Below are 26,201 nucleotides of genomic sequence, written 5' to 3'. Positions count from 1 at the left end.
TACAAGTATAAATTGCAGTTATGAAGGGAATAACATGTCGACTAATCAGCTGCGAATAAAGGCACAGCACTGTCTTTCTATTCCCTCCTCATCTCTGACAACTGCTTATTGTGTTGCTGATAAGCACGATCAAATCTGGTTGAAGGTCTTGTAAGCTGCCTCGTTAAGCACAAAAGGAGTTTGACTGACGTAAAGATGAAACATTTAATTTGAATGTAATTTTATCTCAAAGATCATCTTGGATCCTATTCATTGAATGAGGTAGTAGTCAAACAATTGTAGTGAAAACGACAGCTCACTTAATATAACTGATTCAATACTTGGGCCCTTGGTCATACAAAGAATATGTGCCTGAAACCGTACATCCACCCATCTATTTATGTTACTAATATCTCCTATGACTGGCTTGGAGCCTGAAGCGAGACATTCTGTGTATCACACTAATCTTAGCAAACTGGCGCAACAGATTAAACAGGCTTAAAGTACACAGTGAAAGGTAGAATTAGAAAGAAATCAATAAGGAAATTGAATTGAAAGCCTCAAGAAAGGAAATTAGCTAGATTTATATCACATATGAGATGACAGCAGCAATGATTTGATCTCAATGAGTTATTCATGGCACAGGTTCTGGTCAAAACTACTTTCTAACTGCTGTGTGTTGCTGCCAACCATCAAACCCTCACTAGTGCAGCATCACTGATTGGCAACCCTTGCTGTCATGTGCTCCCAATGACGGTCAGGCCCTTACTAGCATGCATCAGTGCTGACTATTGAATTGTTACCGCCACGTGACAATATTCATTGTCACTGTCATGTGCCACCATTACTGGCACATGTTAGACATTGTTGATTGAATATTGAGGACTTCTGGCCAATGGAGCTAAATAGTAACAATGGGCCAGAACTTGGTGTCGGGGGCTTGCCGCGCGTGCAAGCCCCCGACCTGCACTCACCCTGCGCGCTGACATCTGAAGCCCGGGCCTGCTTGCATTTCCTGTCACAGGCCCGGTTCCGATGTCGGCGCGATGTGCTTACCTGATCCAGCGGCGTACTTAGTGCGATGTGCCGGCTGGGATCAGGTGAGCACTCTGCAGCCAATCAGGGGAGGGGAAACTCATTCATGAGTTTGATAGTAAAGACTGTCAAACTCATGAAAAGTACGGGCGCCCAAAAGACTACTTTAACTTTAATTAAAATTTAAAAAAAATCCCAATAATTAAATAAACTATAAATAACTTTAAAAAACTATTTAAAACAATTAATAAAACTTTTGAAAATTTTTTTTTTTCACGAATTCGGGTCTAAAAATAAACTTACCTTACTGTAAAGTCCTTAAAAACAATGAAGCTGTGGAAAAAATGTAATAATTTTAAATATTAGACCACTTACCTTCAAGAATCCACTGCTTACGCCTCCTTTTTTCATTTCCAAAAAGTTCAGTCCCTTGCACACGCGCAAACCTGTCTAAACGAAGGAAGTTCAACGCGTGCGCGCAGAGTCCTGCACGCACGCGTTGGACCTCTTAACCCCTTAGTTCGATGGAGAGGAAATGCCGGTTTCCCGCGCATGCGCTGTGCATGCTGGAATCCGGCACTTCCAACGGGCCCACAAGTACACCGTCCGTACTCACGCGTTGGGACCGGAATTACTGGCCCAATATGTAAAAACAAATTGTTTTATAGTAATAACAATCCCTTATTCTCCAAATTACAAAACACAAATCAAACATTTACTCTTTCCCAGTCTTAATTTTTTTATTCTTTGACCCTTCTCTCAATATGTTTTAGTCTTCTTAATGAATGTTCTCCATCTGCCTGGCCCCACGACCTCAACCCTACTTGCCATTACTTAGCTCTTCATTCTGTGTAGTGAAGTCCCCATTCCTGCACTTCCATTTGCCCTTCAATTGATCTGTGTTCTGCTAACCCTGAATAATAACACTAATCCCACCAACCACTCCACCCTTCCCCCCCACAGATAAACCAATTGATGCACTTAAAGGTACAGTTGTGATGACAAGTACTAATGTAATCCCATGATAATCTCCAGATAGTGTCTTAAAAAGTATGCTGACTAGATTGTGATTCAAAAGTAGATGGCAATTAAAGTGGTAGAAACACATGGACACTTAACTGAAAGTATATTGTGCAAACAACCTATACGATATGTACATAACTACCCACAATGATGGGCTGATTGGCTCCTTCTGTGCCGTAAATTTCTATGATTCTATGATTGATTCTATAACCACAACGCAATGTAGCATCTCTCCTGCTAAACCTGTTCTCCCTCTTGTGCAGCCAAGTGAAAGGAAGGATGAATGTAGGCCGAGAATACCAGCCGGCCCAGGACAAGATTGTATTGTGTCATGCAAATACATTGTAATATTTAAATGAAGCTCTTGCCCATTTTGGGCGAGTTAACTTTAGGCCAGGAAGACCGCACGGCACAAAATGGCACAGACGCACCTAATGGATCTGCGCCCATACTACAGCCCCTATTGTCCATTCCATTCCTGCACCACTGACCATGCAAACTATAAAATCCACACTAATATTGCAAATGTCACTTTATTAATGAGCTATCAATGGGTTAAAATGACTGAAAATCTTTAGTGAATAGACAAAAACCAAATCCAAATCTATTCCATAAAATCCACCTTTGGCATTGGACTCACGTTGCCAACAAAGTTTCATGCACCAAAGTGCATCACTTGACATTTATCCACCTTAAAGTCCATCTGCCATTTCTTTACCATTTACCTAATTGATATAGATCCTGTTAAATGTTGTCAATTCCCTCTATGCTGATCAAAGAGTCACATAGCTTGACTTTATCATAATTTGATAATAACTAGTCAATTAGTCATGGCACTATTGACTGTAAGCGGATATGCCATGTTGTAAGGATAGGAATAATATACCACGTAACATGCAATGTATTGTTCTGTTTCTACGGGAAAACTGATGTATTGTTTTGTGCAATGTAGCCTATCACTTTAAGGCCACAAGATCTTGGTGTGTAAAGAGGCACATAAATAAAAAACGAACCTGCATTTATATAGCGCCTTTTATGACCTCAGGGTTACGACCAAAGCGCATTACAGCCAGTGAAGTACTTTTTGAAGAGTAGTCACTGTTGTAATGTAGGAAACGCAGCAGCCAATTTGCACACAGCAAGCTCCCACAAACAGCAATGTGACAATGACCAGATAATCTGTTTTAGTGATGCTGATTGGGGGATAAATATTGGCCAGGACACCGGGGATAACTGCCCTGCTCTTCTTCAAAATAGTGCCATGGGATCTTTTACGTCCACCCGAGGGAGCAGACGGGGCCTCACCTGAAAGACGGCACCTCTGACTGTGCAGCACTCCCTCAGTACTGCATTGGGAGTGTCAGCCTAGATTTTTGTGCTCAAGTTTTTGGAGTGAGACTATGAACCCACAACCTTCTGACTCTGAGGCGAGGGTGCTACCCATTGAGCCACGGCTGCCATCCTGAAGTCAAGCAGGTTCTCAATGACAGCAGCACTCGGCAGAATACACTGAGGGATTGACATTTCCTATGACCCCGTTGTGCACTGTACCTGGCACTATTGCCCAGGACACATCAATGAAGAAATGGCAACTATTATTGGCAAAGGACAATTATTTGATTGGATCAATAGCAAAAAAAAAACAGGCAGCTGACTTTATTAACTACATGTTATCATTCCACAGGCAGTGATGTAAGCAGTGCAATTTATTATACATTTTTTAGTAAGTAAACACACAAAATCCTGTTTGCTGTCGAAGGTCCAGCTCTACACTGATTGAAGGTGACTACACTGGTAAGCCAGTTTTTTCCTATTTTAGTAAGACCCAAAAGGACTTGCTGTCAATTTGTTCATGCAATCTGTTTGTGTTTCACTCTGGAATGGTTTCAAATAAATTGCAAGTTAAATATATAATTGCCTTAAAAACCTTACATTAAAACCTTGGCGTGGGCAAAAAGAAATTTTAAAAAAAATATTTACTATGCAGATTTATGAACATAAAATCATTTGTAACAAAACTGAGTTTAATAGAGCAAATTAAAATAATATTGGGGGAGAAATTGGCTCACATACGTCTCAAGCATGAGTCCTCGCTAAAGTTGAGAGAATTGCTCCTAAAGACTCTCGGCGGATATGGCCTCCTGCTGAGAGCCCTTCTCCCCCCTCCTTCTCCTCCCTCTTCTAGCAGCTTGTCCTGCTCTGCGTGACCTCTATTCATTTTCCCAGTCATGCTCAATTTCAAGAGGAAGGCCTACCAGGCCACCCATGTCTGGAAGCAACTTGTTTCAGCACAAGCTATTAAATGAACAAAAAAGTACTTCAGCACCAGCCAGACTTTTCAAACTTTACCCAAGTATAGGAAAGCTCCAAAAACGTGTACAATTGCACCAGCAACCAGAAGAAATAATCCAGCAACCAACATGTAAGTTGTTCATGATCTCTTTAAATAGAGTCCTTCATGCTGTTTAACATCGTGTTCAGCTGTGCGAGGTTAGGGCATTCGAAAATGGCAGTGCTGGCATCAAATCGGCATTGAACACTGATTGACATCATAATCTGCCTGCTCTGCATGCTGCTGGCGGCCGTTAAGTGCGCGAGCACAAACCCCTTTACAAGGATGGCATCCGGCGCACTTCCTGACCGAAGTGTGCGCGCGCGCATTTCAGACGCCATTTTCCACCATTAGGAGACCGCATAGCGCCTAAAAAACAGGTGCTTCAGAGCCCAATTTCTCCATAGATATGACTGCAATGGGACTAACATCAGCTGATGTGTTGTCTGATCAGAAACAGTAGTTGGTTACTTGATTACCCATAAAATACTTTTTGGAACTCTAAAAATATGAAGGGTTGTGATTTAATGTAGATGTATCAAAGTGTGAAAAGGAACTGCACTGTGTGGAACTACAGTTACAAAGACAGACACCTAACATCAGAGTGAAAAGCCTATACACAGAAGCTTCATTATAAGCTGGCACTGCTACAGTTCTCTGCAAAAATACTGGGCTGGATATTAACTCAGAGGCGGGGAGGGAGTGGGGGGGGGGTGGTGGTGCTGGATTGAGGACGGGAAACCCGGAAGAACGGGTCTCCCTCAGGTCCTGCCGATTTTAATTATTACAATTTTTTGTCTCCGTTTCCCAACCACAGCCAGCCAGCTGGCTGGCTGGCGGGCAGGTAGGCCTTCTGCACTAGGCCGCAGCCGGGGACCGGAGAGGAGGGATTGGGGAGATGGAAAATTGGAGTCCGCAGGCAACATCGGAGCAGGGGGAGATCGGAGTCCAGAGGCCACAAGGAAGATCGGAGGCCAGAGTGGGGGGGCAGTGAGATCGGGAGGATCAGAGAGTGAAATTGGAGGCCTTGTGGAGGAGATTGGAAGAGTCGGGGCGGGGGGGAGAAGATCGATGGGTCGAGGGGGGGGTGAGATCAGAGGCTTTGTGGAGGAGATCGGAAAGCTCCCCGACCCTTCCAATCTCCTGCACAAGGCCTCCAAGGTTGGTGAATCAGGTAAGCTGGAAAGGCACGTACCTCCTGGATCCAGCACACCTCACACCCTTTAGCCGTAGGGTGTCCCAATACCTGGGAAACCCGGCCGGCCAGAGTTCAATTTAAAATGGCGGATAAATATGAGGCACACAATCTCATTGCAATATTTAAATTGCCAACCCGCTCCCTCTCTCTACCCCAGTCTCTCTCTCTCTCTCGTCCCGCCTCCGTTAAAACCAAAAGTGGGTGGGTTGGAGGCGGATTGGGGTCGGGATTCAGATTTTTAACATTTTAACATCCCACCCGACCCAAAACCGCCCTTTTTTGGGGGGTTAAAGTTTCCCTCCACTGAGTTTACTCTAATGTGGAGTAAAACCTTTTGCTGTTACTATTGCCAGTGCTTTCCCAAAGGCCGAATACAATAATCCATTGCCTTTTCCAATGCAGCACATACTTCTTGGACATTTGGTTTAGGGTAACTGACTGCTGCCTGGAGGGGGGAGGACATCAGCACATTTGAAATCTTTTCCCGGGCATGTGCAACATTAATATTTGTTTAATTGAGCTCAACGGTCAGGCTTGTGTCTCTCAATGCTGCACATCATCACCCAATGGGAATTAACGTGGATTATAAATGAAACAATCCGCACATTATCTAAATGGACACAAACTCTGTGACTGCACTCATTCAGCTCTAGAACACTTGTTCTAAATTTTGCTCACACTGAGATGAATTGGTTTTGGATGAGCTGAAGTTTATGGGAGGACGGGAAGCTAGCCAGGAGAGCTATTGGAAGAGTGGAGTCTTGAGGTGGCAAAGGCATGGATAAGGGTTTCAGCGTCAGATGAGCTAGTAGGGCTGGAGGCGGGCTACTTTACAGAGGTGCAGTTGGGAGTTTGAAAGTGCTGTTGGGAGTTTTTTTTCCCGGGGCGGATGCGGAAAGAAGTGAGATTGGGAAGGGATAGGTGGATGGTGAAGGATAAAAGAAAACGGTCAGAGATGGCTTTGTCAGTAATCAAGAACATACAAGTGCAGGCCATGGCGGACAGCAAGGTCGAGGGGGTGACCGTGAATATAGATAGATGAGTTTATATGTAGGTAGAGGTATGGGGAGAACAGGAGGGAAGTGAATTCAGAGGAGAGCAGGGGGAGATGAGATGCAGAATGAGGAGTTGCTCATCGCAAAAGCTGAGGAAGGAGGGAGAAACTCGGGGTAGGATTGGGGGAAGGCGGGAGATGACAAGGACTTTAAGAAGGAGGTTAGAGTGGTGAGAATGCTCGAAGGAGAATAAGGTGCCAAAGTAGTAAGGTGAGAGATCAAGCTGCGACAAGGACCACACTGCCACCATGGTGGTTTGAGCAGGTCAAGTGATGGAAAGTCTAGCCAAGTGAGGAAGCTTTGGTAAGGGCAAAGGCGTCATCATCCGTAAGCCAAGTTTCAGTGAAAGTCAGATGTCAATGCAATCATCCACAATAAGGTCGTGGATGCGAAGGGCCTTGTTCACGAATGAACAGACATCCTAGAGGGAAATGCGGAATGGGATGATGATTGTTGATCTGCTGGCAGAGTCCAAAGGGGCAGTGGTGAGTGAGGTGAGCGGGACGGGAAGGAAATTGGTGAAGTTAGCCCCCAGCGGGCACACTGGGTGGGAGTATCAGCAAGAGAGGAGGATGGGGAAGCTGGGGTTGCTGCCCATAAGGAGGTAGTACAGGTGTTTCAATGGGCCCTTGAATGCCAAGAGAAGCACAGAGGTTAGCTGTAGGATTATTCAATGGGGATTCAAGCCTGTGATGGCAGGAGAGTAGTAATGAGTTGAGGTGGGGATTGGGGGAGGGCAAAGTACCTGAAAGGGAAGAATTAAAAGGTGACAGGGCTGGGTGACAGTAATGAGAAGAGAGAAGAACCCAAGAGGGACCAAAATAAACAAAAGGGAGATAGAAGTACCTGTAATGGGCTTGAGTCTAAAGCAGCAGCCAAAATGTGCATGTGAAGGAATTCAGGTTTACAAAGGCTTGCCAGAGATTAGGAGAGACATGACTTGGTTGTAAATAGGGCAGAAAGGAGATAATATGAAAGAGTCCAAAGTTAAAGTCTAAGGCCCTGTGGTGGGATGGAGGCAACTTGTAGACAGCATGGAGACAGCTTGGAATATTCACGAACCAGTGTCCAGTTGTGGAGAGGAGTGGATCCAGGAGCCATTCAAGGGGTACAGCTTCAGCTGGCACACTAGTGGAAGTTGTCCAGTGGATTCAGGGGGCTAAGGAGGAATGAAGTGTCAACCATGAGCCTGGGGTAGTGGCCTCAGGCGTAAGCAATGCGCACCAGCAGATCCAGTGGACCAGCAGAGGAGTGAGGAGCAGTGGGAGTGAAATCTGAGAACCAAGAGCAATGAAGAGCAGAGAGCCACGGAAGAGTGAAGGGTTAATCCATGGGATCAATGCAGTTGAGGGAGCTGGTCCGAGGAGGGAGGTGAGGAGCACACATGATCAGGAACTTGAAGACCCAGTCAATGAAGTCCAGAGAAAGATGGCAGAGAAGTTCTGAAGGACGAGTGGAGCAGAACAGAGTAAGCAGCCACAGGAAACAAGCGTATAGCAGTTTGGGAGCAGAATCCAGGGCAGGATGGGAACCAGTACGATTGGATGAGACTCTTTGCTTTTTATGGGATTTTGTTGTGTGCTAAACAAGTTCCACGTGTGCCAACATGACTGTCGCTGCTCTTCAAACCAACTCATTGTATGTGAAGGACTTCAAGACATTTCTAAGAGGTGTTATAAGGCATTATATGCAAGGCAAGTCTTGCTATTTTTTTTACGTTGCCTGCAAACATTTTCTGAATGAAACAGTTTTGTACAGGTTACCAATTAATGGGTAATGAGTCCTTCATGGAAGGGAAACATTATGGAGGACAACGTTATGAAGTGTCCTTTAGACACAGCAGAAGGATACCAAATATTGGGAGTCTACTTATATATGAAACAGCTTCTGGCAAACATGAACATTTTTTTAGGAAGATGCACAGTTGCTGAAAAACAAGTAGCATGTTCAGAAAGAACCACACACTGATTGGTGAACACTTCAAATCAAACCTTTTTTCTTTGTTTTTGTGATTCATTTCAGTGCTCAAGGTGAGGGATGCCAGTATTAGGAGATGGAATGCTTCCGTCACCTAATTTTACACATAGCATGCCTTTGATGAAGGGTGACGTGCTCTCTAATCTTCCCCAACCACATCCACAACCCAATTGCAGAAAAGAGACCCCTGTTGCATCAGTGTGACTTTTCTAAATCCTTGCCAGCCTCACGGAGTGATAAATTGTACCAAGCTGCAGTAGCTTCATGCTGTGGAACCATCCCTACAAGCAATTAAGCTGAGGCGGCCCAAACTCAATCCATGCAGGACCACAGGCACCACCAGTAAGAAAATGGTTATCCCATCAGGCCAAGACAGGCTTGTACCCTGGATTCACTAATGAAAGGACAGTGCTTTAATTGATTGTAAAACTTAATTTCTTCCAAAATATTTGTTTGTTAATAATTCGTTAAACAAATAAGTCCCCACATTTTCTAAATGCACAAATTCGAAATCACAGTGAAGTTATTATGAAGTTGTCATGATCTGGAATTCACTGCCTGAAAGGGTGGTGGAAGCAGATTCAATGGTAACTTTCAAAAGGGAAATGGATGAGTACCTGAAGATGAAATATTTGCAGGCTTATGGGAAAAGAGCAGGGGAGTGGGACTGATTGGAGAGCACTTTCAGAGAACCAGCACAGGTACAGTGGGCCGAAAGGCCTCCTTCTGTGCTGTATGATTCTATTGATTATGATATGAAAGGAAGTATAAATTCAGAATTGGTGTCAAAATAATTTTGCAGACTAAGCCAATAAGGTGTAGCAACTCCCAAGTGAAATCAGAAAAAATATTAGTCATTATTGTAGGTATCAGAATTAATTACTGTGGACCAGAACTAATCATTACAGGAAATGCCAACACTAATAATTACTGTGGGATGTCAATGTTGCTTTTTCCAAGTTAAATTGTTGAACCTTTGAGGATTGTAAGTGAACTGAAATCCACAGTACAGTAGTATTTATTTTATCTCAGACCCAACTGTCAGTTTTGCGGATCAGCTACAGTTCATCATATCTGAATGAATGGAAATATAAAACCTGTAAGTGGAAAATATGGAACTTGCTGATGGCTACTGTGCCTAAAGGCTTTTACATTACTTTAGAGTGATATTTGTACTCCATTCTCAGAAGGAATTGTTTTCAAGGATAACTCATAACAAAACAGTATAATTCTTATTTAATGCTACTAAGTATGTCAGGAGGTCTACACTGCTCAATCATTCTACACTCCCACCTGTTATATATTGTTCTGTATAGCTCCATTGCCCTCATTATGTATACATTATGTATTATCCTGCACAGTTCCATCACCCAGTTACATATCATTCTGCACAGATCTATCCCTCGAGTTATTTATCATTTGATACAGATTCATGTCTTCAGTAATATATCATTCTACACAGTTCCTTCCCTCCAGTTAGATGTGATTCTATACAGTTGATGAAGGGTACACATCCAAAACATCAGAACCTGCCCTTCCGCTTTACAAATGCTGATGGATCGGCAGCAGAGTGTTTCCAATATTTTCTGATTTTGTTTCATTCCATACAGCTCTACCCCTCTAGTTCTACATCATTCGATACATCTCCACCCCTCCAGTTGTAAGTCATTCAGTATAGTTCTATCCTCCTATCTATATAACTGAAGAATCCTCCTTAAAACCTACCTCTTTGACCAAGCTTTTGGTCACCTGCTCTAAATCTCCTTATGTGGCCCGGTGTTAAATTTTGTCTGATAACGCTCCTGTGACGTGCCTTGGGGTGTTTTAGCATGTTGAAGGCGCTACATAAAGGCAAGTTGTTATTATTATACAAGATCCAGCATGATTACTCCTGTTAAATATTATCCACTACAACTATATGAGGCAGAATTTAAAGTGCTAGCAGGACAAAACTTGCACAAACAATGTCCCACTGTTAGAACTTGCTTCTGTGTCAGGTGTCCCATCATATCTCTAGGCCATTGTCCGATTAGGATATGCTAATACAAAAGCAAAATACCGAGGATGCTGGAAATCTGAAATAAAAACAGAAAATGCTGGAAATACTCAGCAGGTCAGGCAGCATCTGTAGAGAGAGAAACAGAGTTAACGTTTCAGGTCGATGACCCTTCGTCAGAACTGGAAGAAGTTGGAGATGTAACAGGTTTTTAAGCAAGTGTAGGGGCAGGGAGAGGGGGGAGGGGAGGAAAGAACAAAAGGGAAGGTCTGTGATAGGGTGGAAGGCGGGAGAGATTAAGAGACAAAAGGGATGATGGTGCAAGGCAATAGGAGATGGTAATGGGACAAGTTAAGAAACAAAAGATGGCTCTAGATGAAGTGTAAATGGCAATGGCAGACTCCAACAGCTGCCATGTGAGAGAGAGAGAAAAAAAGATAGGGGCCGAGGTTATGGTCTAAAATTGTTGAACTCGATGTTGAGTCCAGGAGGCTGTAAAGTGCCTAATCGAAAGATGAGGTGCTGTTCCTCGAGCTTACGTTGAGCTTCATTGGAACAGTGTAAGAGGCCGAGGACGGAAAGGTCAGAGTGGGAGTGGAGTGGAGAATTAAAGTGACAGGCGACCTGTAGGGGTTTCGCAAAATTCCCCTGTTTTTCCCTGAAGATTGAAAATATTGGTCCACATCGTGGATGAAGAATTGGGTGATGTGACTTGTCTACAATGTTTTAAAATGTACCTAGAACCGCAAAAGACTGCTCTGAGATGGAAAGAACGTGGACAACACGGGAGTCGAGGAGCCCTGTGGAAAATATTCACACACCTTAAGACAGTACTTTGATTAATAAGATTGTTCCCTGGAGTTTGAGCAATCACAAAAGGTTTTAAAATGGCAGAGAAAGCATGGCAAAAGGACAAAGAAGCAGCTCGAGTTGTCTGTGTGAAAAAGTGGGAGGATACAGTGGCAGTCAAAGACCTGCCAATCAAAGGGAGGTTCCCTTCTAAGCACTTGAAGTTGCTTATTGACATAAGGGATTACAACTACTTGAGACCAACCGCAGGACAATCGATTGAAACTGCTTCTGTTTACACAGCAATTCAAAGCACTCACAGTCAATGAGGCACATTGAAACTGTGGAACGGATTTTGATATGCAACGGTTTAAGCATTGAATGGGTTTGAATCACCCATCATTCTGGACAATAGGGCAGTTGCATTCCCTTTTGTTTTAGCCCAGGTGAGCTCCGGATGTGGGTGGGAACATTTCGGCCCCACAGTGCAGACACATTAACCCATTCCAACCACTTTGAATCAACCAATCATCAGCGTTTCTTTTGTGTATTGGAACTTTGGGCACGAATTTTGCAGACAGACTTTTTCAGGTATAAAAGATAGCTCCTGAGAAGCTATCTCTCTCTTAGCTCTTACTTCGCTGGACCACAGGTGAGCAGGTTTCTGACTCCTCAACAAAGCAACCTAGTAAGGAGTTGGGGGATGGTAATTAAGGGGATATTGCTAAGATTGTTGAATCAACATTGTAGCCACTTACCCCTCATTTTGCCATCTGCCTTCCTCCATTTAAGCAATTTTACTGTAATTTACTGTGTTCGTGTGGTATAGTTTTATATTTGATTATAGTTTCTTTTAGTTAATAAAACTTGATTTTCTTTCATCCAGACCATTTGTCCGTTTTAATATCATTAATTATAAGCCCTTCAGTCAGAACTGGAAGGTGGGGTAGCGATTCGAAACTGCTGTTTGAAAATTGGTTTATTGGAATTGATTTACAGTGTAGCAGCAGGCTGCCTGACCAGGTGAATTACCGTAAGCCAGGTAAAAGATTGGAATTGGTCAGAGTGCAGGCAAAGGCTGCAAGACCAGGGAAATTACCTTAAATCAGTTAAAAGATGCCCCCCTACAGACCGGATATGCTAATATTGGAGATTGGTCAGAACAATGGAAGTAGCAACTAGCAGACATGTTGGCTACATCCCATGTGAGGTGCAAGTATCAGGTATTGGCCAGAACAATGGAAGCACCCAAGTAGTATCACATTAACTATCTGGGATTGTCTAAGTCATCCTGTTCCCTTTGTAATATGTCAGGTTGAACTGATTAACAGTTAAACCATTAAGATGGCTGTTATGTCAAGTCTGGAGGTTTGGCGATAAGGAACCTCACTTCAATATACATTCTGGGCATCATGTGATATGACTCACAAAAAAAGGAGGATACAAAAAAGAACAGGTAGCAGCCTTCTTGAGTTAGAGCTCACAGGACAGTCGGAAGTCCAACACCTGCGGAGGCCAAGTTTGATCACCCTGGGTCTGCAGGAAACCAGGTTGTTTGAGTCTATTGTATAACCGTAATAGTTATTATACTATTGGTGTCTGAGTAATAGACTTGCATTTGGACAATACGCTCAAGCCTGAATCACGAGGAATCATTTAACTGAGTTTAAGAGATTTCCTTACACCCACCAACTCACCATTGGATAGCTGCCATTTCAATTTTCGGGCAGTCCTCGATTTAGGCAGTCAGCACTTCCAACAGAAACGGGCACGGGCCTAACCAATATATGTGAATAGGATCAAATGACACAGTTAAGACCTCAATGCAATTTTCAGGTCCATCGGTGCTGCCACCACTATTCCCTCAACATGCCCACAAAACAGGAATGGTACAGATCAGGAGACAGCCATTCCATCATTACTTAAAAGGATTATTAGCTGCTGTAAGGGAAAGCTGGAGGCAGTTCAAGCACTCATTTCTCCTTGTGCCGCTTGGGAGTTTTGAACCATATGGTCTACTTAACTTCAATACCTTGTGGCTCGTTATAATTCTCCCACCCTGAAGTAAGCTGCTTCTTTGAACTCCTGATCTTTAAAAATGCTGCTCCAGGCTCATAATCAGTGCCCTACTGGATTCCCCACCCTCCCAAACGGTGAGCTGCCTATGGGGGCTCATCGATTCGATGAGACCTGACCACAAAAATTGATCAGGCCTCCCACCGACATCATCAGGTGAGCAGCGGGGGACATGTATTTCCCACTGCTACCCAATTTCTGCCAGAGATGAAACTCACCCCCATCCCTCCAGTCATATATTATTCTATATAGCTCTATCCCTTTGTACTTCAGTCAGTACAGCATCATCCCTTTACAATCTCTACTGATACCAACGTGGGCTGTAATATTTTACATAAAGCCATAATACATAAAGTTTGGAATATCTACATGATACCATTTTGATTAGATTTTCACAAAAATCTAAATTACATCACTGTGTTATTTTGTCATACTTTGATTTGTAATTAGGTTAAAAGTAGTTCGGGATTTTTTTTCAACAGAATTATATTCAGTTGCAGGAAGATGACATTTAATCAACGATACTTCAAAAATGAAGTAGAAAATAGCCTTGCATCGTAATTACTTCATCCAATACATTTCTGCACAGAATCAGATTCCTTATCTTGTAACCTTGTGTTCAAGTCATCAGTAAGTTACATCATTTCAGCTACACACACACACACCCTAAATGGAGTCCAATCATAATTTGTTCTGTGTGTTCACTTGCTATGAAATAAATTGGCTGAATCTTGTATATCTGGCCTTGGCCCACTAGGCACTTCCACATTCAAAAATAGAGGCACATGGGAACATGTGCAAAAGACACAAACATCCAGTTCAGATCACAAGGACGTGAACAGCACCTCATCTTCCGATTAGGCACTTTACAGCCTTCCGGACTCAATATCATGTTCAACAATTTCAGATCATAACCTTGGCCCCATTACATTTTTACTTATTTTTTATCCACACCTTTGTTTTGGCCCTTCCCCCTTTTTTTCTCTCCCACATGGCAGCTGTCTCTCATTCTGCCAGCGCATTTCGCACCTAATCTAGAGCCGTCTTTTGTCTCTTTACTAGTCCTATCACCATCTCGTCTTGTTTTGAATACCTCTTAATGTCTCTTCACTTCTCTTTCGTTCTCTCCCAGCCTGGCCTCTTAATCTGTTTCATTTCCTGTGCTTTTCCAGTCTTGACAAAGGGTTTGACCCAAAACGTTGACTCTATTTTCTCTTCACGGATGTTGCCTGGCCTGCTGAGTTTTTCCAGCATTTTCTGTTGTTATTTCGGATTTCCAGCATCTGCAGTATTTTGCTATTGTACCATCATTCCACCCTTGACTTATGATATTGTATAAGCAGATGTTACACAGTATGAACCCACACTGGGAGATGTGGAATCCACTTATGGGAGTGACTGATAATCCAAGAAGATATCTAAAGAACAACAAATGTAAGGGGTAGAGAGCGAGGATTTGTGTGTATGAGGGAGAGTGTACAAGAAGGAAGAGGGATACAGAGCACCAGATATAATGAACAAGAGAGAGATAAAGACATATGTACAGAAAGAGAGACAAAGTAGAAACTATGGGGTCAATTTTGTCTGTTGGGTAGCTGGCAAAGATGCAGCTGCGATTTAGAGGCCCCGGCCCAACTCTAAGCAGGCGTCCTGATGAAGCTCACTACAATTCAGGCCTGGAATGTTGGCCAGCTGGGACAAGATCTCCACGCAGTGGGTGGAGGGAGCTGCCAACACCAAGGTGAGGCTCCTTCTGGCTCCAGAAAAAAAACCAAATCCGTTTAACATTTTGGGGCCGTTTCCTCATCGGAATGTCAGTACACAAGGGCGGATCGTGCGCACCGGTAACTCTGCCCATGTGTCCCTTAAAAGTGCAATTGGTGGCCGAACTGTGTCATTAGAATCCTGATTTGCATGCAAAACAGGCCTACTGATCAATTTTTGTGGTCAGGCCTCATCGAATCGATGGGGAGCTCACCGTTTGGGAGGGTGGGGAATCCAGTAGGGCACTGATTATGAGCCTGGAGCAGCATTTTTAAAGATCAGGAGTTCAAAGAAGCAGCTTACTTCAGGGTGGGAGAATTATAAAGAGCAGAAAGTTGCAGCGAGCTGATCATTGGGGTTAACGGGGCGGTTAAGCTACCGATCCCATTTTTAGGCCCTTTCCGCCCTATTAACATCGATTTTCCCCAAGTGTTAATTGGCTCCTAAGAGTCAGACATGTAAAAACGAAGAGATAGAATCAAATAAAAAAATCTGCAAAAGGAGGCAGGGAGAGCGAAGGCTGGGAGATACATCCAGTTCTAATCAGTAGTATGATTTAAATTGCCCATGATCTGTTACATTCAGCATACCTAACAGTCAGCTTCCAGCTTGTTAACAGCTCGCCATACAATCACTAAACACTGAGATTGTTTAGAATTAGAGCTTGGATTAAATTGCTGGTAAGAGATGCACATGCTGACAGTACAAGCAGCTGTTACAGTATGATTGCGAACCTTTTTCACATTTTAGTTTGAGAGAGACAGAACATCAGCACTTTAAAACATATTGGTAACTAAAATGAAAGTTTCATGATATAATGGGCCTGAATTTACTGTGAAATAAAAGTGATGCGAACAGCACTCACCGTTATTTATGCGCAAATCGCACAGCAACTTCAGGCAGGGCAGATGCGCAGTTAAACGCGAAAATCCAGATGTTACTGTCTCAGCTGCTGTTAGCTTCCCAAAAACAGCATCTCGTTGTCTGACTCACCATTCACATGCATCGAATGGAGTGAAGTTTCTGTACTGGCACGGCAGCTATGAACTAAACCCACCACAGAAAGTTAGGGCTTGTCCAGTTCAGTCTAAGTATCCTTTTTAACAGTGCGATAAATCTTAATTACTGCCAAAAAACCTCTCCGCCACTGAAAATTAACTATTACAAGTGTGGGGTCTTATTCCTCCAGCTTTTAATTGTTGGAGATTTTTTTTTTAATGTAATTTGTTTTATTTTTTCTTTCTATCTTTTTTTCTCTTTTATTTCAGTCTTTCTCTCCCTCTCTTTATTTCTCTTTCTGTACCTGATTTAACACTGAATTAGTTATTCTAACTTACACTTCCTGGTTCAGATTCTGCGCTGGTCATTTCACAATACTTCAATCTGATTGGTTAAGCAGATACACCGTTGCTTGCCCTGTTCACACGGGTCCGCGATGCCCTGCACTGTTTCCGTCTCCCACTTACAGCAACTTCCAGTGCAAGGTCTCATGGGGCCAGAAATTCAGGTCCCCACAGGTGAGTACGCGCTGTATACTCACGCGTAGGGCCAACGAAAGTGCTGGTTTCGTGCATGCACTGCGCATGCGCTGGAAACCGGAACTTCCGTTCCCTTGAAGGAAGGGATTCACAGGTCAAACGCGTGCGCCGGAGAGGCAGTGTGTACGCCTGGAACTTCCGATTTTTTTACAGGTTTCTCCGGGAGGGTAAGTCTCCAGCAGCTGCAAGGCCTGCTTTTAACAAAGTGGTGAATTAAGTAAAATTAAAACATTTTTTCCACAGGTTTATTATTTTTAAATACTTTAAAGGAAGGTAAGTTTATTCTTAGCCCCATTAAAAACTGTAATTCATTTTTTCAAAAATTTAAACTATTGTTTAAAATAGTTATTTTATGTAATTTATAGTTAATCCTGTCAAATTTATGAATGGAGATTCCCTGCTACGATTGGCTCTCCATGACCCACGTGATCCCAGGGGACGCTTCGAACTAACTGCACCCCTGGAATACGCAAGCAGTGCGCCAGCTGCTGGAGGAGGCCCAGGATCGGAATCCCACGCGGGCCCACAACACAACGGCCGGCGCGCTAGGTAAGTGCAGGTCGGGGGCTTGCGCCCGCGGGAAGCCTCCGACCCGAATTTCTGGGCCATGGAGATTAAACGGGCAAAGGCAATTCTAACTAATGGCGGGCGCTGCTCATTCTCTGGCTACAGCAAATTCTGGCCCAGTGTTCTCTCTCTATAAAACAGCATAACTGTTGACCCATCAAGTGCAATCCCATGGAAGTTCTGCTAGCGTTACTGTGCATATTAAAGTTTGGAACTGTATCTGTCAGTCTTCAGCTATCAAACATGCAAAGTATCTGACACACTTTAAAAGCGATATGAAAGGAGAAAGAAAACCATCACAAAATAACATTGAATGGACTTCAGTTACATTTAGAAAAAAAATCTGACCTCTAATTGACCTAAGCATCTTCTAAGAGCAATCAGCCTCTAATTGATGTGAGGAAGGAACAACTGCACTTTGCCAGCAGAATGATGCGTTGTGTGTTAAATGGTATGATGCTTAAACCAGCGTGCACCAGCTGTGCCTCAGTTGGTAGCTCTCTCTTGCCTCCGAGCCGGAAGGTTGTGGGTTCAAAGTCCCACTCCTGAGACTTGAGCACAAAAATCTAGGCTGACATTCCAGTGCAGTGCTGAGGGAATGCTGCACTGTTGGAGGTGCCGTCTTTCAGATGAGATATTAAACTGAGGCCCCATCTGCTCTCTCACGTGGACGTAAAAGATCCTTTAGTACTATTTCAAAGAAGAGCAGGGGAGTTATCCCTGGTGTCCTGGCCAATATTTATCTCTCAATCAACATCACAAAAAAAATGATTATTTGGTCATTTTCATATGGCTGTTTGTGGGAGCTTGCTGAGCACAAATTGTCTACCACGTTTCCTACATTACAACAGTGACTACACTGCAAAAGTACTTAATTGGCTGCAAGGTGCTTTGGGACGTCCTGAGGTCATGAAAGGCGCTATATAAATGCAAGTCTTTCTTTTTATTATTTGATTTACCACAAGCAACACCATGGGAGATCCACTAGTATTTAAAATCTTTAATCCAATTGTTTCTGCTGTGAATGTAGAGATCAATATTGTTGCTAAGCGTGTTCTTGGTGATGTGAATACTTGTGTCACTAATGTAAATATCTGTTATTAATGGAAAGGCCTCTATTCTCATTAATAGTCACTGTTATTGCTGCTTATCCAATTTTGTTTAAAAATGTTCCCACTTTTACGAACAGTCAGTTTATTCTCACAGCAGTTAGCTTTGTCAATCAGTCTTCAGGATATCAGTGAGCCATTAACTCTCAGGGCCAGGCCACGAGTTCTGCCTGAGCCGCTCATTAATTCCTACACTGTTTCAAGGCTTGTGCTGAATCATTGCTATACCGCACAAAGTTAAGTACATAAGCCATTTATACTAAAGTGCATTTCACAAGACTGAAAAATTCTATAAGCCTCCTGTTTTGTGGCAGATGATTTTGCAGCACTCGAGCCTCATTTTAAAGCTGGGGAATGTCGGTGTGTTAACAATCAAGCAACTTGGTATCTGACCTAATGCTGCCCTTTTTGGTTGCATTGCTATATTAATGCGTTCAACTTCCATTTAAGTGGAGTTACTCAATCTCCATGATATATTTGATAAGTCTGTGGAATAGGTCAGCTCAGATATAAGAAACACTGTATAATACTGCCAAATCCAATCGCATTTCCAGCTTGATCCTGACCAGATCACTTGGAGTGCACCAAACCACTGCTGTACGCAACTCAAAGGAGACCAGGCCCATAAACTGCTGATCAGTCCCGGTGATGGATTTCACTTTTTGTTTTATTCATTGGATGTGGGCATCGCTAGCAAAGCCAGCATTTATTGCCCATCCCTAATTGCCCGCGAGAAGGTAGTGGTAAGCTGCCTTTTTGAACCGCTGCAGTGAGGTGTTTACCTAGTGGCTTGCTAGGCCATTTCAGAGGGCAATTAAGAGTCAACCACCGCACATATAGGCCAGACTGGATAAGGACAGCAGATTTCCTTCCCTAAAGGGCATTAGTGAACTAGATGGTTTTTAATGACAATCCAGTTGTTTCATGGTCACATGGGCAGCACGGTGGCATAGTGGTTAGCACTGTTGCCTCACAGCGCCAGGGACCCGGGTTCAAATCTGGCCTTGGGTGACTGTCTGTGTGGAGTTTGCACATTCTCCCCGTGTTTGCGTGGGTTTCCTCCGGGTGCTCTGGTTTCCTCCCACAGTCCAAAGATGTGCGGGTTAGGTTGATTGGCCATGAAAAAAAAATTGACCCTTAGCGTTAGGGGGGATTAAATACGTGGGGTTACGGGGTTACGGGGATAGGGCTTGGGTGGGATGGCTGTCAGTGTAGGGACCAGGTGCTAGGGTTGGATGATCAGCCATGATCTCATTGAATGGCGGAGCAGGCTCAAAGGGCCGAATGGCCTACTCCTGCTCCTATGTTTCTATTACCGATACTAGCTTTTTAATTCCATATTTATTTAATGAATTTAAATTCCCCAGCTGCCATGGTGGGATTTGAACTACGTGATCATTAGTCCAGGCCTCTGGATTACTAGACCAGTAACATAACCACTATGCTACCGTGCCCCATGAGCTGCATTCCTCAGATGTCCCTTTTTGGCAGTGACTTTGTGTTTATATCCCAATGTGCATCCAATCCACCTAGCTACAGGACTGAGCACTCACTGAGTATCGTGATGATCTGGCCTTTAACTCACACTGGGGATGTGATGTCAGGTGCCTGAAGTACATGTAGTGGGGTGGGGTGATTCCCTGTGCAGTTGCAAGGACCAAGGCAATTTAGATCCTCATATCCATCTGAGGAATGAAGTGTCAAACAACATTAAAGAGATCGGACCTGAGGGACATGCGATTCCTGCTTACCTACCAGTGCACATCTACGCTGCAGTTGTACTGCACAGACTGATCAGAGACCAGCGTGTATTCAGATCAGTTTGTATTGTCGTGGTTGTAGAGACTGGAGTTGTACTGCCTCTCAGATCTCTTGATATTTTTCAGAAATTCCAAAGCCAGTTCCAGGCTTTAGGGAGATGTGCATATTATGGTTGTCAGCATTGTGACCACATGTGCTCATGGTTACATTATGCCACAAAAGTAAGCACTGGAAGGCAAATCTTAAGGGATAAACATTCGTTGAACATATGGGGCTACGGGTACAATAAAAAAACAACACACCGTTACAATTTGTTGCTGATCCGCAGTATTGGGAATTCTTACGGATGCTGTTGTATGTCTGAACTCCTCAGACCAGAGGTATACTGCTGCCAGAGAACTAGAAACAGGTTTGAAATCCCCAGCTGCCTGCCATAATGTGCTGCAGATCTGGAGTTTTGCTGCCACTCTTATGTTGCTGTGAAATGGAAACCATTCTGCAATGAAACAAATGCGCAAGTATAACTCCAGCCCGAGAGTTAGTTTCACAAATGGCCAGTCATGTGTTGTTTCACTCTTTAAAAAAAGAAGGTCCATTGATACCCCAGAGGGCACAATGATCTCACACATCAATACGTGATCTCACATGTCAATACACTGATGGGACCCGAACACACGGGAGGCAGAGCGCAGGAACCTCACTTTGAAGACACAGATCCTCAGGGAAAACTCTTAAATGTGGCACATTTCAAAAAAGATGTTTCAGATTAGTTATTTATATATTGCTAATGAATGCAGCCCATGTAATATGATTTGCATGCACTGACCTGAAATAACTCTAAGAAGATAAATATTCAAATGTTGAAAATGAGGATATACATCTGAATTTCCAGTATGGGTTATGAAGAGAGATTATGTGAGAGAGAGAGAGGGAGAAAGAAATATAACCCCTATATAATCACAAATAGCAACAGCTGAAACTCAACCATTTTCAGAGAGAAATTTAAAACAAATCGTCCAGGTCAGATAACCCATTCTGTACTGACTTGCACTTGTAAGGATGATTAGCATCAAATGTCATCACCAATCACAGCACAACTACATTAACATGAAACATATGTCACAGTGGTTGCTATATAGCCATTAGAATCACAAGTCTTAGCTCCAGTCCTTAAGGCCATCCATTTCCTTATCATTGTGTTCTCCAGCCAACACAGCAAAAAGTAGTTAAAAATCCACAAAATCTTCAACAGTAAAAAGCAAACTGGAATGCAAACCAGCCGCAGTCCAGTATAAAATGTGGTGTGGATTCCTGGAGAGAAAACTACACAGCATCCAGTTTCTACAAGGCCAACAAGTTCCTGTGAGAATCAATACCACATTTTCCATGGGCCTAGTTAGGTCTTGCTCAGATTGCTCAGTTTAGAAAACAGTTTTGGATCAAGTTTGGTCTGTTTCAGGCTGCGGTTTACGCTCGTTTCAGAATTCAATTTTTGGCCCAGTTTGGTCTGTTTCGGACTGCTTTTTCAGGTCGTTTTGGAGTGCGATATGGCCTAGTTTGACCTGATTCGGACTTTGGTCCCAGTCTGTTTCAGATTGTGGCTTTGGCCTAGTTTGGCCTGGATCGGACTGCGGTTCAAGCCTGGTTCAGATTGCAGTTCACGCGTCACTAATTCTCAATCCTCCCACAATGGTCTCTTTTTGCATCACTTTCAAGAGACCTGGAAAAAAAAAATCACCAACAAGATCCACATTATGCAACCAGATTTCCAGAGGCTGCTTCCTCGGCACCTTATATTAAATCACAACCAATGCTGTGCGTATATATAGCATGAAATGTAGCCAACAGAAACATTCAAAAAGCAATATTCAACTTAGAGATGTCACATTATTGTGTTACAGTAGAAGACTATCAAATCTTAGGGAATTTTATTGGATCATGAGTTATAATTTTAGTAATTGGATAAGATAATTAGAAAATTAATTTGGAAGCCTTGAAAGTGTTCCTTTACCTTAGCAAAGGCACCAATAGGGCCATGCGATATTTATCATTCACATGACCAATAACTATTTGCATATGTTGTAAGGGTTTGCAATGCAGGTTAAGTGATACAGTCCGCACAGATTTCAAATAGCTCCAAGACAAGCACTGGAAATTTACAATTGCTATCTGACTAAAGTAAGGGAAATTGGGTTAAAGTTAGCAACACAATGTTGAAGCCCAGATAGTGCATCCACTCAAGCTTCACTGTCACTTTCGTGGACATATAGTCAAAAAAGCTTATGGGGAAAATCAACCACAAAGACACACCAGGTGAATGTGACAGTTGTAGTTACAGAACGGAGGAATAAGCCGATTTATTTTGCTAAACTTCTGTAATTTATTGTACATTCCTTATGCACATTATACTCACACAACACCCTAAGATTGGTCCTGCAATTTGTCATTAAAGATAGTTGTCAATAAGAATATGTATTTTTTAATGAGGGCATCATAAGAGTAACCATTGTGGGCCACTGGTAAGCAGTTAAAAGCTTTTTGCTGCTGTTGTGTGCACCAATGGCAAATGTTTCTGTTTTAATGACAGTTCATTTGGTGACGGAAGGAGTTTGAGAGTGGTTGGAGTGAAATTCTGCACATCCTGTGCTAACATTGTGATGCTCTTGTTGGAAGAGGGGGGAAATAATGTGGGACAGCAGAAGATAAAGCCTTGCAATAAGCTGTAACTCATCATGAGCCTTCACTTGTTCGAATACCTTGTGGCTCACAATGAGTAATCCATTGTTCTTTACAAAGGGAATGCATAATAAGTCTGGGCCACTTCATAGAGTAATACTTGGACAAGCTCAGTTCCTGGGCCAGTGAGGAATAGCCTGCACCAAGAACTCTGCAGCCACGCCATCATGTTGGAAGCTGCAAAAGGTTCCCTCTGTAGCAGACCAGTACCGTCAGCAATGTTTGCATATCAATGATTAACATGTGTATATGGCATTTCTCTGTCCACTATTACACAGAGGCATTAACCTGTTTAAATAAATTGACTAATACCTCCACGGAAATAGCAGGCAAAGGAATGTCATGTGAAGGTAAGGCATTTGTCTGCTGATATCAGGAGCAATAATTTCTAGCCTTATATCTACTGCAACACAAACTCAATACAGCGGTCCTATTTGTACCATAGTTTTAATAAAACACTTTCAGCACTAGACACCATCAACAACAAAATGACATAATATTGCCTAACACACCATTCTGTCCTCTTCTGTGCACAAACATGCAAATGTGTCTTGTAACAGATTGCAATGGCAACACCATATCCTTAATAAAACAATTGACACACCAATATAAATGGTATGGTGACACTCCTATTTATAATATAATAACTCGGAATAATTATGATCGCAGCTCCAAACACAACCCGCCAACAACTCTCTCAAAGGGCACATCTATGACTGGGAAGTCACCTGGTGAAAAGGTCAGACAGGCGCTAGCCACAAGCCAACTATTCTAAGGCCATAGGTTTCATCTGTTACACAAATTCTCACTACTGCAGCATTACTACAGTTTCTGCACCAGCAGACACTCATGAGTTAAGACATTCTTTCTCACTCGCTCGAAGAAGCGACAGCCACTCTTTGTGAGATTATTCATTCTAGCCTTATTGTCCATAGTGGGAGCTCATTGATGGAAGAAAGTTTTGTTGGCTCCTTATTTTCAGATTTCTACTAAAAGCAAAAAATAAGAAGTTGTGCGGTGGGACCACCGCTTCCACTCTATAGCTAAAGTCCATATTGAAAATATTTAATGAGTAAACTTTGAAAATATTAGGACGCTAATGGACAATTTGCCCGTGTTTGTATTACTACTTGCACTGATGTGGCAGCACGGACAATGAAAATAGAATAAAGTGCAATGACTGAGATGGGCCAGAGTAAAACTTTTACTCACTGTTTTGAAGTCTTTATGAGTGCATCGCACTCCCCGGAACTTGCAGTACAGCATCATATCCTTGAGACTGTGGCCAACACGGTCATAAAACTCACGCATGTTGAATACCCTTGGCTTGTAATGTTTGAAATCAGCTTTCTTCTTGAGAGCTTTCAGCACAATGGGATCAGCCATCTGGGGGCTCTGGATCTCGAGGTGCACATTGAGCAGTCCCAGGAGCTCACCGGCATGGTAGAGATCATTTACCGTCAGCTTTGAAAAACGAAACTCATTCAAGTTGCAGATAGTAACGGCGGGAAAGACCAGGTTGTTTGTGGCCACCTCTTCCAGCTTGGCAACATGCGGGTATGAGAAGTAAAAAGCAACCCGCTCGGCGCATTCCACCACGAGTAGGCCCAAGGAGCCAATAAATACCACAGTCCACATGAATCGCCGCATGGTCATTGGTCCATAGACAAATATATGCCTGATTCCATGAAGGGATGAAGTGTTGGCAAAAACGTGGATACTGGAAGGCTGCAGACTCCCCACACTGCCTGTGCTGTTCTCCTTCTCATCCATCTCTTTATTTATGTATGTATGTGTATGTAATTATACCAGTCTTCCAGCTGCTTAGCGCACTAAGAGCTTCAGTTCATCAAACAGTTGTTTTGGTTTTATCCTAGGAGTTCAGCTTTGGCTGATCTGCACTGCCCCTTTTGAGTAGAGGAAAAAAAAATGTTCACAGCAGATAAAAGCAAACTCTTGCTTTTGACTTCCACAGCACCATCAAGAAGCCTTCGTCTGTTTGGAAGCAGCGGGGATGGAAAGACAGGGTGGGAGGGATAAGGGATCCCACCAATCGTAATAAGGATTCTTCAGCTGACAGTATTTGTGATGAAACACTCAAAGCACGAAGCAGTTTGCAGTCCGTTAGCTAGTGTAAATGTTCTGCTCAGTGTCCACAGGGATGCCAGCCTTGCAGAAATGATTTATAAGAGAACAGTCCCTTCAAATTGATTGCTTGGTTTTCATTCCCTTATGTTGCTTGTTGCTGGACTCCAACCATCCCTGGGCACTCTCCTGATGCTGTCACTGTGATCCCAGGCTCCTCGGGCAGCAGGAGCGGATTGCTGTATAAGAGAGGCGAGAGAGAGAGAGAGAGAGAGAGAGAGATAGCAAACAGAAAGGGAAGGAGTGAGGAGGAGAGGCAGTCTGCAAGTAAAACAGCAGCAGCAGCAGCAGCAACAACAGCAGAAGGCTCCACAGACTCACAATGAGCACATTAGTTATATTGGAACCTCAAGCTTGCAAGAGCCTTCAGGCAAAAACAGTACTCTGATGTGAATTAGAAAAAAAAAATTACAGGTAGAATATACAACGTGTATGTCTAAGAACTTTACAGACTGAGGTGTCGAGGAAATAAATTCAGTAATAAAAATGAAATAAACCGAACAAGTCAGTACTTAATGCGGAGAGCGATTGACATAAGCAAGCACTCATTGATCTGTTGCATCTGGTGCTTGTCTGTGTGGAGTTTTAGGCTAAATACATCATCCAGTTGAGGGAATCACAACAGCAGCTTCCAGTGGTGCCTGCCTGAGGGCTTGCCGAACATTAAGGCAGAGGAGGGGAAGCCTGGATTATTGTGTGTGCAGAGGCGGTTTTAGATTTTTTTGCTGCTTATACTTACCCTTCTACGATAAACTGACTGTGTACGCTTGGCCTGCATTAACCCTGATCCAGGTTTGTGCAGTCAGTTAGAAATGTTACATTAACCTCCTCAGAGACAAAAGCAGCTTTGATTTCACCATTCTTAACCCATTAAAGTAAGTGCATCTGAGCAGCCGAGGACATGCAGTAGAGAACTGTGCTGCACTGAATTCCAGGGAGTGCTCCAGTGAACCCGTTGACTGCATTTAAAACATGGCTCTGAACACTACATAAATGGAATGATGATGGATTATTACTGCACGAGGAGTCAATTTAAGCAGCAATTCAGCCTTGTTAGTCAAACAGAGGTTATTCCATTTGGATGCCACTAAAAGGTTGGATTTGATCTACTCTTTCAGGGC

General features: G+C 43.1%; 1 pseudogene; it reads right to left on the bottom strand.

Annotated features, from left to right (window-relative positions):
* Nucleotides 1-20,750: 20,750 nt before the first annotated feature.
* Nucleotides 20,751-25,259, bottom strand: LOC147101107 (acid-sensing ion channel 2 pseudogene; annotated as a pseudogene).
* Nucleotides 25,260-26,201: the final 942 nt, after the last annotated feature.

The sequence above is a fragment of the Somniosus microcephalus genome, chromosome 24 (genome assembly GCF_052327205.1).
Source record: "Somniosus microcephalus isolate GS21.2 chromosome 24, FLI_Smic_1.0, whole genome shotgun sequence".
NCBI lineage: Eukaryota > Metazoa > Chordata > Chondrichthyes > Squaliformes > Somniosidae > Somniosus > Somniosus microcephalus.
The sequence above is the reverse complement of the archived record's forward strand: the minus strand, read 5'-3'. Positions and strand labels throughout refer to the sequence as shown.